The sequence below is a fragment of the Lithobates pipiens genome, unplaced genomic scaffold (assembly GCF_037356315.1).
Source record: "Lithobates pipiens isolate NorthernLeopardFrog02 unplaced genomic scaffold, aLitPip1_a1.2 Scaffold_22, whole genome shotgun sequence".
NCBI lineage: Eukaryota > Metazoa > Chordata > Amphibia > Anura > Ranidae > Lithobates > Lithobates pipiens.
This window is the reverse complement of record NW_027507784.1, coordinates 133,604,756-133,620,472: the sequence shown is the minus strand read 5'-3', so window position 1 is coordinate 133,620,472 and position 15,717 is coordinate 133,604,756. Positions and strand designations below refer to the sequence as shown.

The window sequence follows — 15,717 nt, the reverse complement described above, 5'->3', positions numbered from 1 at the left end:
TGAACCCAGGAGTGCTTAGCTCTGAGCCCTTCCAGGGTCAGAGTTTTAAAGTCCTGGGCCACCAAACTCAAGTAAACCTCAGATGAGGGACTCTCTTGTCCCTGATTTATACAATCTGCTTGCACAGATTTGAGGGGATGTATTAAAGGTCTAATAGACCCCTGATGTATTCATCATGTGGATCTGTTAACTGCCAATGCTATCACATAGGAGGGTTCAAAAAACAAGACGAGTATGGGACTTTAAATGAGGCAGGCTCAAAAAACAATGTAGGAATAGAAATTTTATTATCAACTATACACAAATGTCGGGGACAGTTTCTATGTGACCAAAAAGTATTCAATACATGTACAGGCGTAGCATCCAAGTAAACATGATATAGAATATTGATAATCATCACGTATCGATTTAGGGGTATTTACACACACTATGTTTTTTTTATATACTTCCTTTTCTCACTATTGTTTCAATTATATTCATGCTGATCTTCTATGGTCATCACTTAATACTATCGCATATGGTCACTTGCCTATCCCTCATTTCTCTCGGTCTACATATTTTCTTCACTTTGTATTGTTCTACTCTTCTGCAACCTTCTTTGCACATTTTCTAGGTGGCTGTTTCAATGGCTCTATCTGTGCACTGTCGCTTCACTCCAGGCATTTTATTTCTTTGGTACTTGGCAGTGCTACCAGGTTCATCACATAAAAAATACCTTCTATTTATCTTATAGATTCTACTTGCCGTTATTGGCATAATACTCGATTTACTCTATTTATCTGTTGGCTGGGGGCTTCTCATTGTCGGCCGGGTGCTTTGGGCTCTCTGCGCCTCAGCTCCCGGGGGAGGCTTGATGTGGCGACCTGTGCACACCGGGACAACTCATGCTCGGCATTCCTACGGGGTGTAAGTTCTGTGGACTTGACCATCTCTTTTTTATATAAAATTTATTTATTTATAATATTTCCTATACTATAGGCTTTTTAATTTAGTACTTCTGTTATTATTTATTATTTACAGACATTGTATATCCGCTCCTGATGAGTCGGTCAACCGACGAAACGCGTCGAGCTATTGAGGATGCAACCCCTCACATTTCCATCATTTTTTACAACATTTTTATGAATTCTATTGTATATTATTACTGTACTACTTCTTTGGAAATTTTTATAAATCTTTTTTCCTGTTATGATTATCAATATTCTATATCATGTTTACTTGGATGTTACGCCTGTACATGTATTGAATACTTTTTGGTCACATAGAAACTGTCCCCGACATTTGTGTATAGTTGATAATAAAATTTCTACTCCTACATTGTTTTTTGAGCCTGCCTCATTTAAAGTCCCATACTCGTCTTGTATTTTGAATAGGGATGGAGACGCACTGCCCCCCCCTTTCCTTGTGCGTTTCATTTAAAGTCCCAGTATATGGAGATATACATCCCCCCCCCTTTTTCACATAGGAGGGTTGTCATTAGCTGCAAAAATTAGCATTTTTGTATGTAAAAGATTTTGGAAAAAGCAGGCACGTGAAGGGCCAAGATGTGTGCTGGTTTCATATGAGCTCAGGGTTCCACCGCCTCGAGGAGGTCAGTGTGTGAAGGGAGCCGAGAGGAGCTGGTGCCCTATGCTGTCCAGCCGAATGCCTGGCGTGACAACCGCAGCTAGGGAGCTGCAAGGAAAGGTGCAGAGCTTAAAGTACAGCTTCTGTGCATAACACTGGGTTGTGGTTAATGGCCAGCAAGACCAAAAAGTGATGGTCAGAAACCTGCCGAGCTACTCGGAGCAGTTAAGCTGCTACAAGAGAGCCAGGAGGCTGAAGTTATGCTTTTGCAGTGACGGTGAGACCCCTCTGTGTGGGAAGACCTATCTGTATGATCTTTGTCTTGCTTTTAAATAAAATTGGGCTGCCATGCCCGAAAATACAGTTTTGGACTGGCACAACTCATTGTAAAGGCACCTACTGCTTGAGTTTATTCACCCCAATCTTACAGGTTTGTACATTTTTCATAGACTGAATAGCGTGAACCTCCCTGCTCACTTAAAATACACACTGAAAAATTATTTTCTCTGAAAAGCTATAGACTTGCAGTAAGTAATTGGATAGTGTCACAATATCTACATATTGTAACAAGCGGGACCGTACACCCCAACATGACCTTTGCAAAAATGATGGTCGACAGCAGAGATTCGCTAGGCTGAAACTGTGTCTTATGTTACATAGAGATATTTAACAAATAAGGCGGGTGCAGCCATTAAGTACAAACTCAATAAAATTGTCCATTCCATTGACCTCAGCAATGTTTTCCCAAGCTTGAAATTGCTTAATTGGTTCAAGGGACGTCAGTTTCAAGATGATTGTGCTTCTCTGAACTTTAATCCATTCCACAAGCTCTTTCTGAAAACAATTACTTAGCAGTAGCTGCAGCCTGCTCAAACCTGCATGAGCAGAGTAGAACCATGCTAAAGAATGACTGCAGAAAGCTCTTTTTATATTTTGTTTGTGATTACCATTTGGCATGGGGACGTGTCAGATCACTGAAAACCCAGGCCACGGAGTGTGAGATCAGTTGTTTGACTCTCTGCACAGTTTCCAGCTCTTTTTAGCTATTGTTTTAGAACTTAGGAACAAAAGCAAACCCAAAAAAGCAGGGTATTTATTACAGTGCATACAAGCTGACTTTTACAGTAACAAAAAATGACAGTTCAATTGGGTTTTAACCACTTCAGTACGGGGCACTTTTACACCCTTCCTGCCCAGGCCAATTTTCAGCACTCAGCGCTGTCGTAATTTGGATAACAATTGTGCGGTCATGCACACATAGGAAATGTGTATAATTTTTCCTTTGGTGGTATTTAGCTACTTCAATACCAGGCACCTTCATCCCCTTCCTGCCCAGGCCAATTTTCAGCTTTCAGTGCTGTCGCACTTTGAATGACAATTGCGCGGTCATGTGATGCTGTAACCAAGCAACATTTGTATAATTTTTAGAGACAGCTAGAGCTTTATTTTAGTGGTATTTAATCACCACTGAGGTTTTTTTTTTTGCTAAACAAATAAAAAAAATAAAAAAACAATATTTATTTTTTTCTGTTATAAAATTGTATAAAAAAGTAATTTTTCTCCTTCACTGATGTGTGCTTATGAGGCAGCACTGATGGGCACTGATATGCAGCACTGATGGGCACTGATAGGCAGCACTGGTGAGCACTGATAGGCAGCCCTTATGGGTACTGATGGACGGCACCGATGAGAAGGCAGTAATGTGCAGCACTGACGGCATTAATAGTTGGCAAAAGAACAAATGGCCTTACTCTGTACCTAATCAAAATTATTTTATTCAGAACATCCCAAAGTGTTGACAGAAAGCTGGTATGAGCCAGCTTTCTGTCAACACTTTGGGATGTTCTGAATAAAATTATTTTTACAGAGTGCAGCCATTTCTTCTTTTGATTTGCAGACTGTCCCCCAGTCCCTACACTGATGAAAGACAGCTGCAGAATCGGTCAGCACTCAGCTCAGCAGTCAAGTATAATAGGCTTTCTATATTTGAAAGAAAGTATATTATACGTGTACACTCTATACCAGTCCTTAAAAGGACCTTTGTGGACCTAATAGTAATAGCTAGTGATTAAACTGACTGTCCCTGCTCCACACAGCGTCCCGTCCCTACACTGACAAAAGACAGCTGCAGAATCGGTCAGCAGTGCACTCAGCAATCAGCAGCACAGCAGTCAGCAGCAGTGCACGAGAACCATATATACTGTACACCTATACCAGTCCTTAATAGGACTTTTGTGGACCTAATAGCTAGTGATTTGTGTCACTACAGTCTGTCCCTGCTCCCCACAGAAACCTCTCCCTACACTGACAAAAGACAGAATGTAAAATGGCCACCAGATCAGGTTTATTTATAAGGTAGGGGGAATGTCCAATTGTCCATGTGCTGAAATGTCTCAATTGGCTGTCTTGTACCCCATGATGGATGTGTTATCATGGGTCAAAGTTCTTTCACAATGTAAACGCATATGTCCGCCACACGAACAGCACCAGAAGTCTGCCAGTTTGGTGAATCGCGAACACGCAAAATTTTCAGCGAACCGCAAGGCCATCCCTATAAAAGAAATCTTAATCATACAACCTATCAAAATGGGCATTCCCATGGGGGAGAAGTTAAAGACAGCACTGAGCCAGAAGTTACAGACAGCAATGAGCCCTGTCCCCTTTACATTCAACAGTATCAGCTCACTTCTCCTGTTTAGTTTTACATAGTGCCCAGACCTGCAGCCTGCTATTTAGGAGAATAGAGAGAAAAGGCCTTTCATTTACAAGAAAACCAGCTAACAGCACACTTTTCCAAGACAGCCTAGTGTAGTACCTGGCTTGTTCTGTTGTCAGATTGTGTTTTATTAATGAAAGCCCTTTTCTCCAACTGCAATCATTTGCTTAACAAGCTGGCAGTTTCTTCTTTCTCCTGAACAGCAGGCTGCAGCTCCAGATAGTGTAAACTAAACAGGAGAGATGAAGAGACAGCGCAGCAGTTTAGGAGGTGGAGGAGGTCAGGGGGAGTGCAGGCTCTATGTGCACTGCCTCTCATGCCTCCTTTCCTCCCCAACTGTCATTCAGAAACACTTGATTGGTGTTGTTGGACAGTTAGACTTTCACCGTTTTAACAAACCAAAATTGAGCAATTAAAAAAAAAGTCATTTGTGTGGGTTTACACTTGAAATGTACTCTCATGGCTCCTTCCACTCCACTAAAATGAAGAGTACTCTTTGGTTTATGGATTTTGTGGAAGTGGTAGCACATACCATTTATTTGAACAAGTCATATTATCCTATATCCAGATATCCTTTATCCTATGAATATCTGTGTGAGCTTTTTAAATGTTCTTATTTTACACACATTTATTTTAAAACCATAACCAAGCAGCAAGTCATAGATGCAGTATGTTTCCCTGCTTACATTCTGAAGAAGTTCTTGCAGTATTTATGATCATTTTTCTATTGTTTAGATTTTCCCCAGTGACTAAATTGAGGATGTAAAAAAAAGTACTAGAAATGAAGCTAAACGTAGAGAAAGTGATGAAAAAAAAGCATCATTTTTACCTGCATTTTTAATCTCCTTTTTTATGTGTAACGGAAAACGTCTGTGGAGAGCAATGTGTGATCTATCTGTACTTCCTATCTTTGCAATATTAATCCATACACTCCCAGTGCGGTCTCTTGCCAGCTATTTTTCTCTAGCAACACAGTTATGATCCTCCATTCTTATCTTGCCGATGTTAACAAGTGCCAACTTTTGCTGCTGCCTTTTAAACTTAACTTTTACATTTTTTGGATTTCTTCAGCTGTTAACTCCTAAAGCTTTTTTTTTGCACCAAACCAAAATTCTAGAAGATCAGGGGTTGTTTATGGAAATCCTAGATGTGGCAGCAGGGGCACCAGGGGCATCTGTAGCAGTGGGCTGTAAATCCAGCTGAAAACTGGTCCATCAGGTTCCAGCTATAATTGAGATATGAAATCTGGATGTCAATTGGATACATCTTCATTAAAGCTGAACTTTAGTTGGATATAAAAGGCACAGGTAATCTCTGTAGACATTAACGTGTAATTAAACGGGTTCTAAAGGCTCAAAGTATTTTACCTTCATGCATTCTATTCATGCAGGTAAAAAGAAAACTTCTCTGTGCAGCATCCCCCACAGCCACCCCCCCAATACTTACCTGAGCCCTATTATGATCCAGTGACGTGCATGAAAGCCTTGGCTTTCTGGGGACTCTCTTCCTCATTGGCTGAGACAGCAGAGGGACCTGTCAATGAACGTGCAGAGAATTGTTGCAAGCTGCTACCTCTTGGCAGGAGAGAGAGGCCAGTAGTGGCGGGGGGGGGGGGGGGGGCTGAGAGGAAGAGAATTAAAAACACCTCCCAGGGAACACCTTGATCACAACTAGCGTTAACCCTTTCCCTGCCAGTGTCATTTATACAGTAATCAGTACATTTTTATAGCATTGATCACTGTATAAATGTCAGTGGTCCCAAAAAAGTGTCAAAAGTGTCCGATCTGTCCGCCGCAATGTCGCAGTCCCACTAAAAATCGCTGATTTACTATTAAAAAAAATAATAAAAAAATGCCATAAATCTATCCCCTATTTTGTAAACGCTAAAACTTTTGTGCAAACCAATCAATATATGCTTATTGCAATTTATTTATTTATTTTTTTACCAAAAATATGTAGAAGAATACATATTATCCTAAACTAATGAATACATTTGTTTTTTTTTTTTAAGATTTTGGGATATTTATTATAGCAAAAAGTAAAAAATATTGTTTTTTTTTTTTTTTAATTGTTGGTCTTTTTTTGCAAAGGGCAAAAAATAAAAAATAAACTTTAGAGGTGATAAAATATCACCAAAAGAAAGCTCTATCTGTAGCAAAAAAGGACGCCAATTTTGCTTGGGTACAGCATTGCACGAACGCGCAATTGTCAGGTAAAATGGTGCAGTGCTGTATCGCAAAAAAATGGCCTTGTGATTAAGGGGGGGGGGGGGGGGGGAAATCTTCCAGTCCTTAAGTGATTAATCTCTGTAAACTAGTTTTCTTTTGTTTGTTCATTCATCCATCTAGTCATTCTTTTCTGACAGTTTGGTGTTTGCAAAAAAAATAAGCCTATATACTCACCTCTGTGCTGTAACATCAGTGGGGTGCTGCAGCTGTCTCACATTGGCTGTAAGCCTGACAATTGAGCAAGCACATGACCACTGATCACTCAGTTCTAGGTCTGCTTGGAAATGAGAGCAGTGACTGTCTCATTGGAGCTATGGGCAGGGGATTGGAGAAAGAACAGCCGGCTTTGGCTCTCTGCTGCATGATAAAATGTGGAGCCAGCTGTCACTCAGGCAGCCGTATGGATCCTGACAATATTGTTGGGATTCTTCACAGCCTGGAAGAGTCAGCTGATAGCAGACAATATCATGCCATTGGTTGATTCTGGGTCACAGGAGAGCAAAAGTAAGTTCACCCCTGTGAACGACAAGAGAAGTACAGCCAAAAATGCTTTGGCCATACTTCTCTTTTAAGAACTCTTGAATAAAAGTCAGCTTTTTTTTTTAAGGGGTTCAAGACTTGGGATCTATTAGCTGCTATTAAAATAATTATTTCCATGTGGGCAATAGTCTTTAAATAATTTACTTAACCACTATTGCAGAGAAAATTGGCAATGGTAATTTTTGGTACTGGCATTTTTAAATGTGTGTGTAATCGCTGAATTAACAAACAACATTAAACTCTTATCTCTTCCATCATCTAATAATAAAAAAAAATCTTTACATAAACCCATCATTTTTTGCACAGCAGTGTTCATGATGCCAAGATAAGCTTGTGCGCAAAAGTGTTTCAGCTGCTGCACATTTATTAGGGAGTTCAGCTTTGCCCGGAAGAATGAAGCAGAACAATCACATTACAGCTAAAATAAATGTTGCAGAGATGCTTGGCTTCCATGGCCATCTGCTTCACTGTAAATGAAATGAATCAACATTTCTTTTGCAATAAAACACGTCAAATAGAAACAAAAATAGTTTGATATGAAATCTAGTTCACTTGCAACAGGAAAGAACACAGTTTTATAGCCGATTTCATATTCAATTTTACTTAAGTTAATCTGACAGTTGTACTCTTTTTGTACCAAGTTTTATACTATCACAGCTGATAAGAAACCCTCATTAAAATAAATCTGTTTCTTTATGACTGTGTACATTGCAAGGAACACAAACACTAAACATCCAAAATATGGTTACTACTTCCCAATTATTCTATCCTCCTCAGGTCATTAATTCATACTGATTCATTGAATTTTTTAAAATTCTGTCTGACATCCATTCATACTGTTCTTGTTTCACTGATCTCCATTTCCTTATAGCCAGTTTGGGAAATAAAAAAAAATTAAAAAATGAATATATTTTGTTATAATTTTATTTTTTAAAACTTTATTTTATTTATTTTTACTTGTTTCCTATCACAAATGGTTAACCGCCTGTGGACCAGCCGCCACAGTTTTACTGCGGCAGGATGGCTCCTCTGCGCAAAATCACGTTATTGTACGTGATCTCGCGAGGCTTGCATAGAATTCCCCGTCGCAAGCTCCATGAGTCCAACCGCAAGTCCCATTGACTCGATGTCCGTGGGGATACCCGCGAACGTCTCACGAAGAGGAAGAACGGGGAAATGCTAATGTAAACAAGCATTTCCCCGTTCTGCCTAATGACACTGATCACAGCTTCCTGTGATCGGGAGCGGTGATCAGTCTAGTGTCACACGCAGCCCCTCCCCCCCACAGTTAGAGTCACTCCCTAGGACACACTTAACCCTTACAGCGCCCCCTCCTGGTTAATCCCTTCACTGCCAATCACATTTACACAGAAATCAGTGCATTTTAATCACACTGATCACTGTATAAATGTGAATGGTCCCAAAATAGCACCAAAAGTGTCTGATCTGTCCACCATAATGTCGCAGTCACCATAAAAATCACTGATTGCCGACATTACTAGTACAAAAAAAATCATAAAAATGGCATAAAACTATCCCCTATATTGTAGACGCTATAATGTTTGCGCAAACCAATCAATAAACGCTTATTATGATTTTGTTTTTCCAAAAATATGTAGAAGAATATGTACCGGCCTAAACTGAGGAAAATTTAGCTTTTTATATATTTTTTGGGGGATATTTATTATAGCAAAAAGTAAAAAAAAAGTTTTTTTTTTTTTTCAAAATTATCGCCCTTTTTTTGTTTATACCACAAAAAATAAAAACCACCGGGGTGATAAAATATCACCAAAAGAAAGCTCTATTTGTGGGGAAAAAAGGATGTAAGGATTGCACGACCGTGCAATTGTCAGTTAAATCAACGCAGTGCCGAATCGCAAAAAGAACGCTCTGGTCTTTGGCCAGCCAAATGCTCCGGGGCTGAAGTGGTTAATAAACTCCTATATGATAGCATTGGGCTGGTGACAGGTACTCTTTATGACCCTGCCCTTTGTATCGGCTAACCAAGCACAGATCGGCTTGGTTAGATGTGTCCCCTGGCTATACCCAACATCACTTCTGGTTTCATTGTTTGCATGTAAGATTGAGTCATTTGCCTCAGTCTCACAGCGCTCTCCCTCCCCTAGTAGGCGGTTGTGCTCCTCCTGGCATAAGAGCTGGAGAGCCCAGGAACCACGGGAGAAGGGGGGCCGCCGGCACAAGGTGGGAAGCACCGCCCTGCCAGCTCTGTGAAAGTGATCGGTAGCTATGGAGCTCCTGCAACATTTTCACTTTGAAGCCGGATGTCGGCTAAACAAAGCTGATGGCTGCTACTGAAACCGTCAGCTTGTGGTTAAAGATTCACGCTTTGGACGTCCAAAGAGCTGAACTGGGTAGATACGTATATAAACCTTTCTGCAAACGTGATTAGGCAGGGATTTTATAAGGCAAAGTTTATTTCACAAGCAAAGTTTGGTTTGTATACATGTTAAAAATGAAAAGCAGTGTCGCCAAAATCCTTTAAGCACGCTCTCTTTCCATCAATGGAACAATAAATAAATCAGCCAAGGGTGAGTGGAGCAAGGCACCACATCCCAAGTATTTAGAGAAAAAGCAAAAATGGGGAAGGGGACTTTAAAGGTGCCTTAAAAAAAGACTGTAACATATATAATCATTTTAATTTGTACATATGTTAAAAAAAGATATAACAATCTTAGACTAAGATTGTTATATCTTTTTTAACATATGTAAAAATTAAAATGATTTTATTATACATGTTATAGTCTTAGTTTTTTTAGGCACCTTTAAAATCCCCTTCCCCAATTTTTCTTTTTCTCTCTTTCCATTAGTTTCCTTATTAAAATTACATACCCTGTTGTTACAATGAACTGCAATACATCAATCTTGTTCTGGTATATACTGACATCTAGCAGTGACCAGTGCCACTATAACGTTCTTATCTTTTGTATTTGGTATCATCCTGCATTTTCCCCTCCTGTTTGGTTCCACATTAGTTCGGTTCTAGCTAGACCCTCTTTGCTTTTTTCTTGTTCCCAGTCCAGTTCAGCATTAGTTGTCACAGGGACAAGGCTTTGAAAGTCATTGGGGTTTATTTGCTAAAAATGGAGAGTGAAAAATCTAGTGCAGCTGTGCATATAAACCACTCAGCTTCTGCCTAGGTTCACATTGATGCAATTTGACATGTCAAATTGCATGCCAAATCAGGGGCTATTGGCGGCAATGGCACCATCCAAATTGGTGCTACACCAACTTCGCTGCACCGATTCTCAAAAGTAGCTTCTGTGGTACTTTTGGCGTCTTGGGATGCGATTTCAATAAATATCTGGGCAGGAACCCGCTCTGATGTTTCGGCAATCGCCTCCGAAGTCGGACTGACATACGGGTATGAAATTGTGCGAGTTTAGCTGAACTCGCACTATTTCAATCCCTCAGCAGTGTAAACCTAGGTTTTATTTTTTATTGTCAAAGCTTAATTGAAAAAATTTAAGTTAGAAGCTGCTTTGCTTCCATGCACAGCTGCACATGATTTTGCACTCTCCAGTTTTAGAAAAACTCCTCCATGGTCATCTTATTCTTCTAAAGACTGGAAAACATCCTCTATATTGCACTTTGCTGAAGTTACATTTTGTTGCATTTGACTTCTGTCTTATTAAAGAGTTCCACTGATTGCGGATGGTTCCAAGTCAGCAAGTGGGCATTCTATCTGCACAGGCTGGGTTTGAAAGAGAAGTTAGAAATCTTTTTTTTATTTAATCATACTTAGGTGGATGCAGCATCGGTCCCATGCCGGCTCTAATACTGAGAACCGAGTGATCAAACATGGTTGATCGCTCTGTGTTCTCACAGCTCCCCGAGCAGAGAGCCGCTGTCTGCTGAAAATGGGTCACAAGAGTGCAGAATGCAGAATCTGCATGCCTGTGATCCACAGGAGAAGGACAGCCAAACAAGCTGTGCCTGTACTTCTCATTTAAGGGGGCATGTCATTATATATATTGACATGTAAAACAGAACTTTACCCCCAAAAGTATTCCAACTTTGATATGCTGGAGAAGATTGTTTGGTTTGGTGATCATGAGAGCTATAGCAATGGTTGCATAACTATTAGTAAGGCCAGCCAAACCAGGAAGGTTTGTGACCATGACCCGAAAACCTTGACACAGTGGCCCTATCAGTTGGGGGTTGGGTTAGCAATCCCATCCTAAGAAAAAGGGTAAATGCTGTGGAGCCTAAGATTAAAGTGTATTTGAACCCTAACCATGAACTTCTTGTATTTGCTCTCTTTTTGTCTATTCAATTTTTCATTGAAATTTTACCGATTTGATCCAGGGGCAAAGTAAATGGCAGATCCTAATTCACGTTACAATGGGTACACACTGTCAGGGACCTGGGGGGTTAATATTTTCTCTAATGTCCAGTATTTCCACAAACTTAATTTGTCACCAGTGCTACAGTGGTGTAAGCAATGGTTGAGGGCTTGATCTTACCTCCCACTATCCCTTATAGCGAAAATTAAATTTACTTAAAATGAAAAGCCTCCCAGTCTTGCTATATACCGTAGTCTAAGACCTTCCCCGGTATGGATATCAAAGTCCTTTTTCAAACAGTTGGATTCACTCATTGCTTTATTCCTGTGGCAATCACATCCAGCCAGATTCAGTAGAAAAAAATGTATGCAGACCTTGGACACAGGGGGGACTGGCCCACCCAGGCATTTATACATACTATCTGGCAGCTATTCTTGTTCATGCCCACAATTGGCTAATTTTTGATTAAACGAATGCCTTAGTAGTCCTAGAGGCAGCTCATTTGGGATCTTTTGAGACTCTTCATAATGCTCTTTATAGAGGATCGAGAATCTCATACCCATCTTTAACTCCGCAAGTTGGTGTCCTTATGATGGCAGGTCCTGGTGTATAGGATGGAGAGAATTCTTCTTTGGACATATTACAACTTGTACTACTTCTGATGGATGTTGTACTGGGCAATGTGTGTTTAATGTTGGAGGTTAAGTATGTAAGTAAGGTTTACTTTTATGGTTGGTACATAGTTATGCACACTTACTAGCCAGGGTATGCCCCAAAGCTATGTTTTGTCAGAAACCCCAAAATGTCCTCTGTGTGCAGTGCACATTTCCTGTGTTATCTCTGGGAGACAAATTGACCTTTCCACATATTAGCTTGGATTAAAGAACATTTACGCCCACCACACATGAATCAAAATTATTTTTTTATTTCCCCCACAATAAATTAGGAAATGAATGCATTTCTAGGATTTCAATAGGTGTTTTTATGTACTTACAGGGTCTTAAAATGGGACAATATGTGAAAAAAATGTGCATGTATTGCATGGATGTATTACATTAGTTTTTTTATTTTTATTTTGTCTTGACTTACATTTTAAGGCCCTTCATGTACTATAGGGCTGTGGAAAAAATGCAGAGTACTTTGTCTTCTCACTTCCTTGTCTGCTCAAGGCTGCAGCTGTGTTTCCAACATGCAGCATTCCTGGTGTCTTCTGAAATGTATAGAATAGAGACGTGACAACCCTCGCCCTTTAAGGGTTTGTCCCCCATCCAAGGTATAAATAAATTCCTATTGGAATTCCCCACATTCCTTTAAAACCTGAGGAGGGCTTGGCCGTGTCCATCCAAGCTAACCCAGAGATCATGGGATTGAGCCATGGTGCCCTAACTGAAAAGATCAGCATGTATGCTGATGACACATTGTTATACCTGGCAGACCCGGGCCCCTCTCTGCACGCGGCTCTCCAAACAATTGAAAGGTCCGGGACCTTCTCCGGGCTAAAGATCAACTGGGGGAAATCCCAAATTCTTCCACTTGACAGCTTCCCACCGACTGAATTTCAGGGCAGTTTGCCATTACGAGTCAGTATTATCAAGTATCTAGGGATATGCGTATCCAGATCACCGACAGATTATATACATTTAAATTTAAGCCCTCTAATTTCCCACGTTAAATCCAAACTACGGGCCTGGGCCCATCTACCACTGGGGGTTTGGGGCCGGGTAAACCTCATCAAAATGGTTCTGCTACCCAATATCCTCTATGTTCTCTGGCACTCCCCAATATACTTACCCTTGAAGCATTTTAAATCCCTTGAGGCCCTTCTTAAACCCTTTGTATGGGGAAACAACTGACACAAATTAGCTTGGCAGGTGCTTAAAAACCCCACAGACCTGGGGGGCATGGCCCTTCCCGATTTTAATCTTTATTACATTGCGGCACAATTATCCCAACTGTACCATATAGACAAAATGGACAGAGGGCGGTTTCTCCAACTGCTATGCCCGAGGTGGGCTCCATGCACAGAAGATTCAATTTACACTCTGGCGATGGGCCTTAGCGGGGTGGGCCTGGGGGACAACAGATAGACTTTGTTATACCATTACAGACGCATATGAGACTTGGCTTCTGTCAAGCTAGGGATACCACTCTATAATGATTACACTCCATTATGGCATAATAAAACTCAGAATTTTTACAACTTGTAAAATTCTCTATATGCATCAATTGTTTGTTGACGGAACTCTTAAAACCTTTGCCACGCTTAGAGAAGAATTTTCACTCCCCAGATACATGCTCTTCCAATTTTTACAGGTGAGACACGCGGCCCAGGCTCAGTTTTCGGAATCCATCCCGCAGTCAGCCACTAATGCACTAATGGCCATAATCAAGAGTACTAACCCCCGCAAATTAACTTTGTCCTTCTATGACATGCTCACTACCCCCATTTCCACCAAACTGGCATATAATCTCAGGCCCCGGTTGGAGAGAGAGATAGGCCCTTTGGAGGATGGGGAATGGGAGAAGGCTTTGGAATCCTGCAAGGCTGTCTCACCCAAACTTGCCGACAGACTGACCCAAATTTATATTATCCACCAGGCATATCTCACCCCCCTTCGGGTTGCCAGATACAGAAGCACTCAATCTACCCTTTGTCAGATGTCAGATGTGTGGGAGTGAGGTGGGTACGTTCTTTCACTTAATCTGGTCATGTCCTAAAATACAAGGCCTGTGGGTGCAAGTTATAACATTCCTGCACGATCACATGGGCTCTCCGGTCACATTAGACCCAAAACAATGCCTACTCGGGGTGCTTCCAGATACTATAGACAAATACGCCAAGACGTTCCTGCATGAAACCTTGTTCTCGGTGCGGAAGGTCATTGCCTGGAAGTGGATGCGGCCCGCACCCCCTGGGCTGGTGGAGTGGAAGGCGGAGGTCAATAATAATTTACCATATAAAAAGGTTATGTATATTAACAGGGAATGCCTGGCCAAATACGACAGAATATGGGATTGTTTGTTACAAGACTCCGATACTTGTACGTAAGGCATTTTGAATCTATGTTGCCAGTTAGATGGTTTGCCCCTAACTGTGTGTTTTGGTTTAGGTCTAGCTGACCCACATGGTCGGGACCAGCTACTGCTCTCTCCCTGTTTTTGATCCTTTTTACAAATGTTTGTTATTCATGACACCGGTTTTGAACCGGCTGTACTCAACTTACTGTACACCCTTCTGATATCAGTGACACTTTGGCTGTATGTAATAATATGTATGCACTTTTTCTTTTTTTCTTTTTCTTTGACATAATAAACTTGGTTATGGAAAAAAAAAAAAAACCTGAGGAGGGAAGTTCTAGACTTAGGCCGCGTACACACGGGCGGATTGTCTGTCCAACTTAGTCCGCTGAACCGTGTTTCAGCGGACAATCCGCTCGTGTGTGGGCTTCAGCAGACTTTTTCAGCGGACAATCTGACGAACAAAGTCTTACGGAATTTCCGTAAGACAGTCCGTTCAAACTTGGTTTTGTCCGTCCAAACTTGGTTCCAGCGGACAGTCCGCTCGTGTGTAGGCAAGTTGGACGGACTAAGTATGGCGCATGCTCAGAAAGGATTTACACGGCCAAAGGTTGCATTGCAGTGTATAGGACGTCGTTTTTCTAGTCCCGTCGTACGTGCTGTACACGTCATCACGCACGCTTTCAGCGGACTGTCTGCTCATCGTGTATGGTCAAGTCCGTTCATGCAAATTTTGAACGGACTGTCTGTCGGATTGTCTGACGAACTTAGTTGGCCAGACAATCCGCCGTGTGTACGCGGCCTGACACCCCCCCACCTTCTCCAACACCCCCCCCCCCTTTTTTCTTTCTCTCTCTCTCTCTCTCTTCCGCCCTCCTTTCTCTCTCTCCTCCTCACACTCTCCTCCTTTTCTCCTTTCCTCCTCTATGCTCCCCTTCCCACTACCCCACCCCCCCCCCCCTACTAATGTATCCAGATTCTCCCTACAACTCCACTTCAAATAAACCTCAGCTACACTCTATAATAACCAAACTTGGACCTAACACATGGCGAATCCCTCCCTACTAATAATCGTAACTCCTCCCAAAAGCAATTAAACTATTCCCAAGTGTCTTACTTAAGACACCTTCCCTTCCCCACCCCTAGTCTGAGAATCTTAGCAGTAGTCGCACACCCCATCTTGGATAAAGTACTGAACGGAATAGTAGGTCCAGATCCACCATGTAAAGGTTTATGCTGAAGTGAAAAAATTCTACATGTATTGAAATCTTGTTGTTTTAAAACTCAGTTATGTACAACAGTTGATTGAGATTTCTGTAATAGTTTTTTTTTTTTCTACTTAAAT

At 41.2% G+C, this 15,717-nt stretch overlaps 1 protein-coding gene across 1 annotated transcript in view; it reads left to right on the top strand.

Annotated features, from left to right (window-relative positions):
* SPAG16 (sperm associated antigen 16) overlaps positions 1 to 15,717 on the top strand; it is a 1,450,443-nt gene that overhangs the window by 719,388 nt on the left and 715,338 nt on the right. The gene's annotated exons all lie outside the window — the stretch shown is intronic.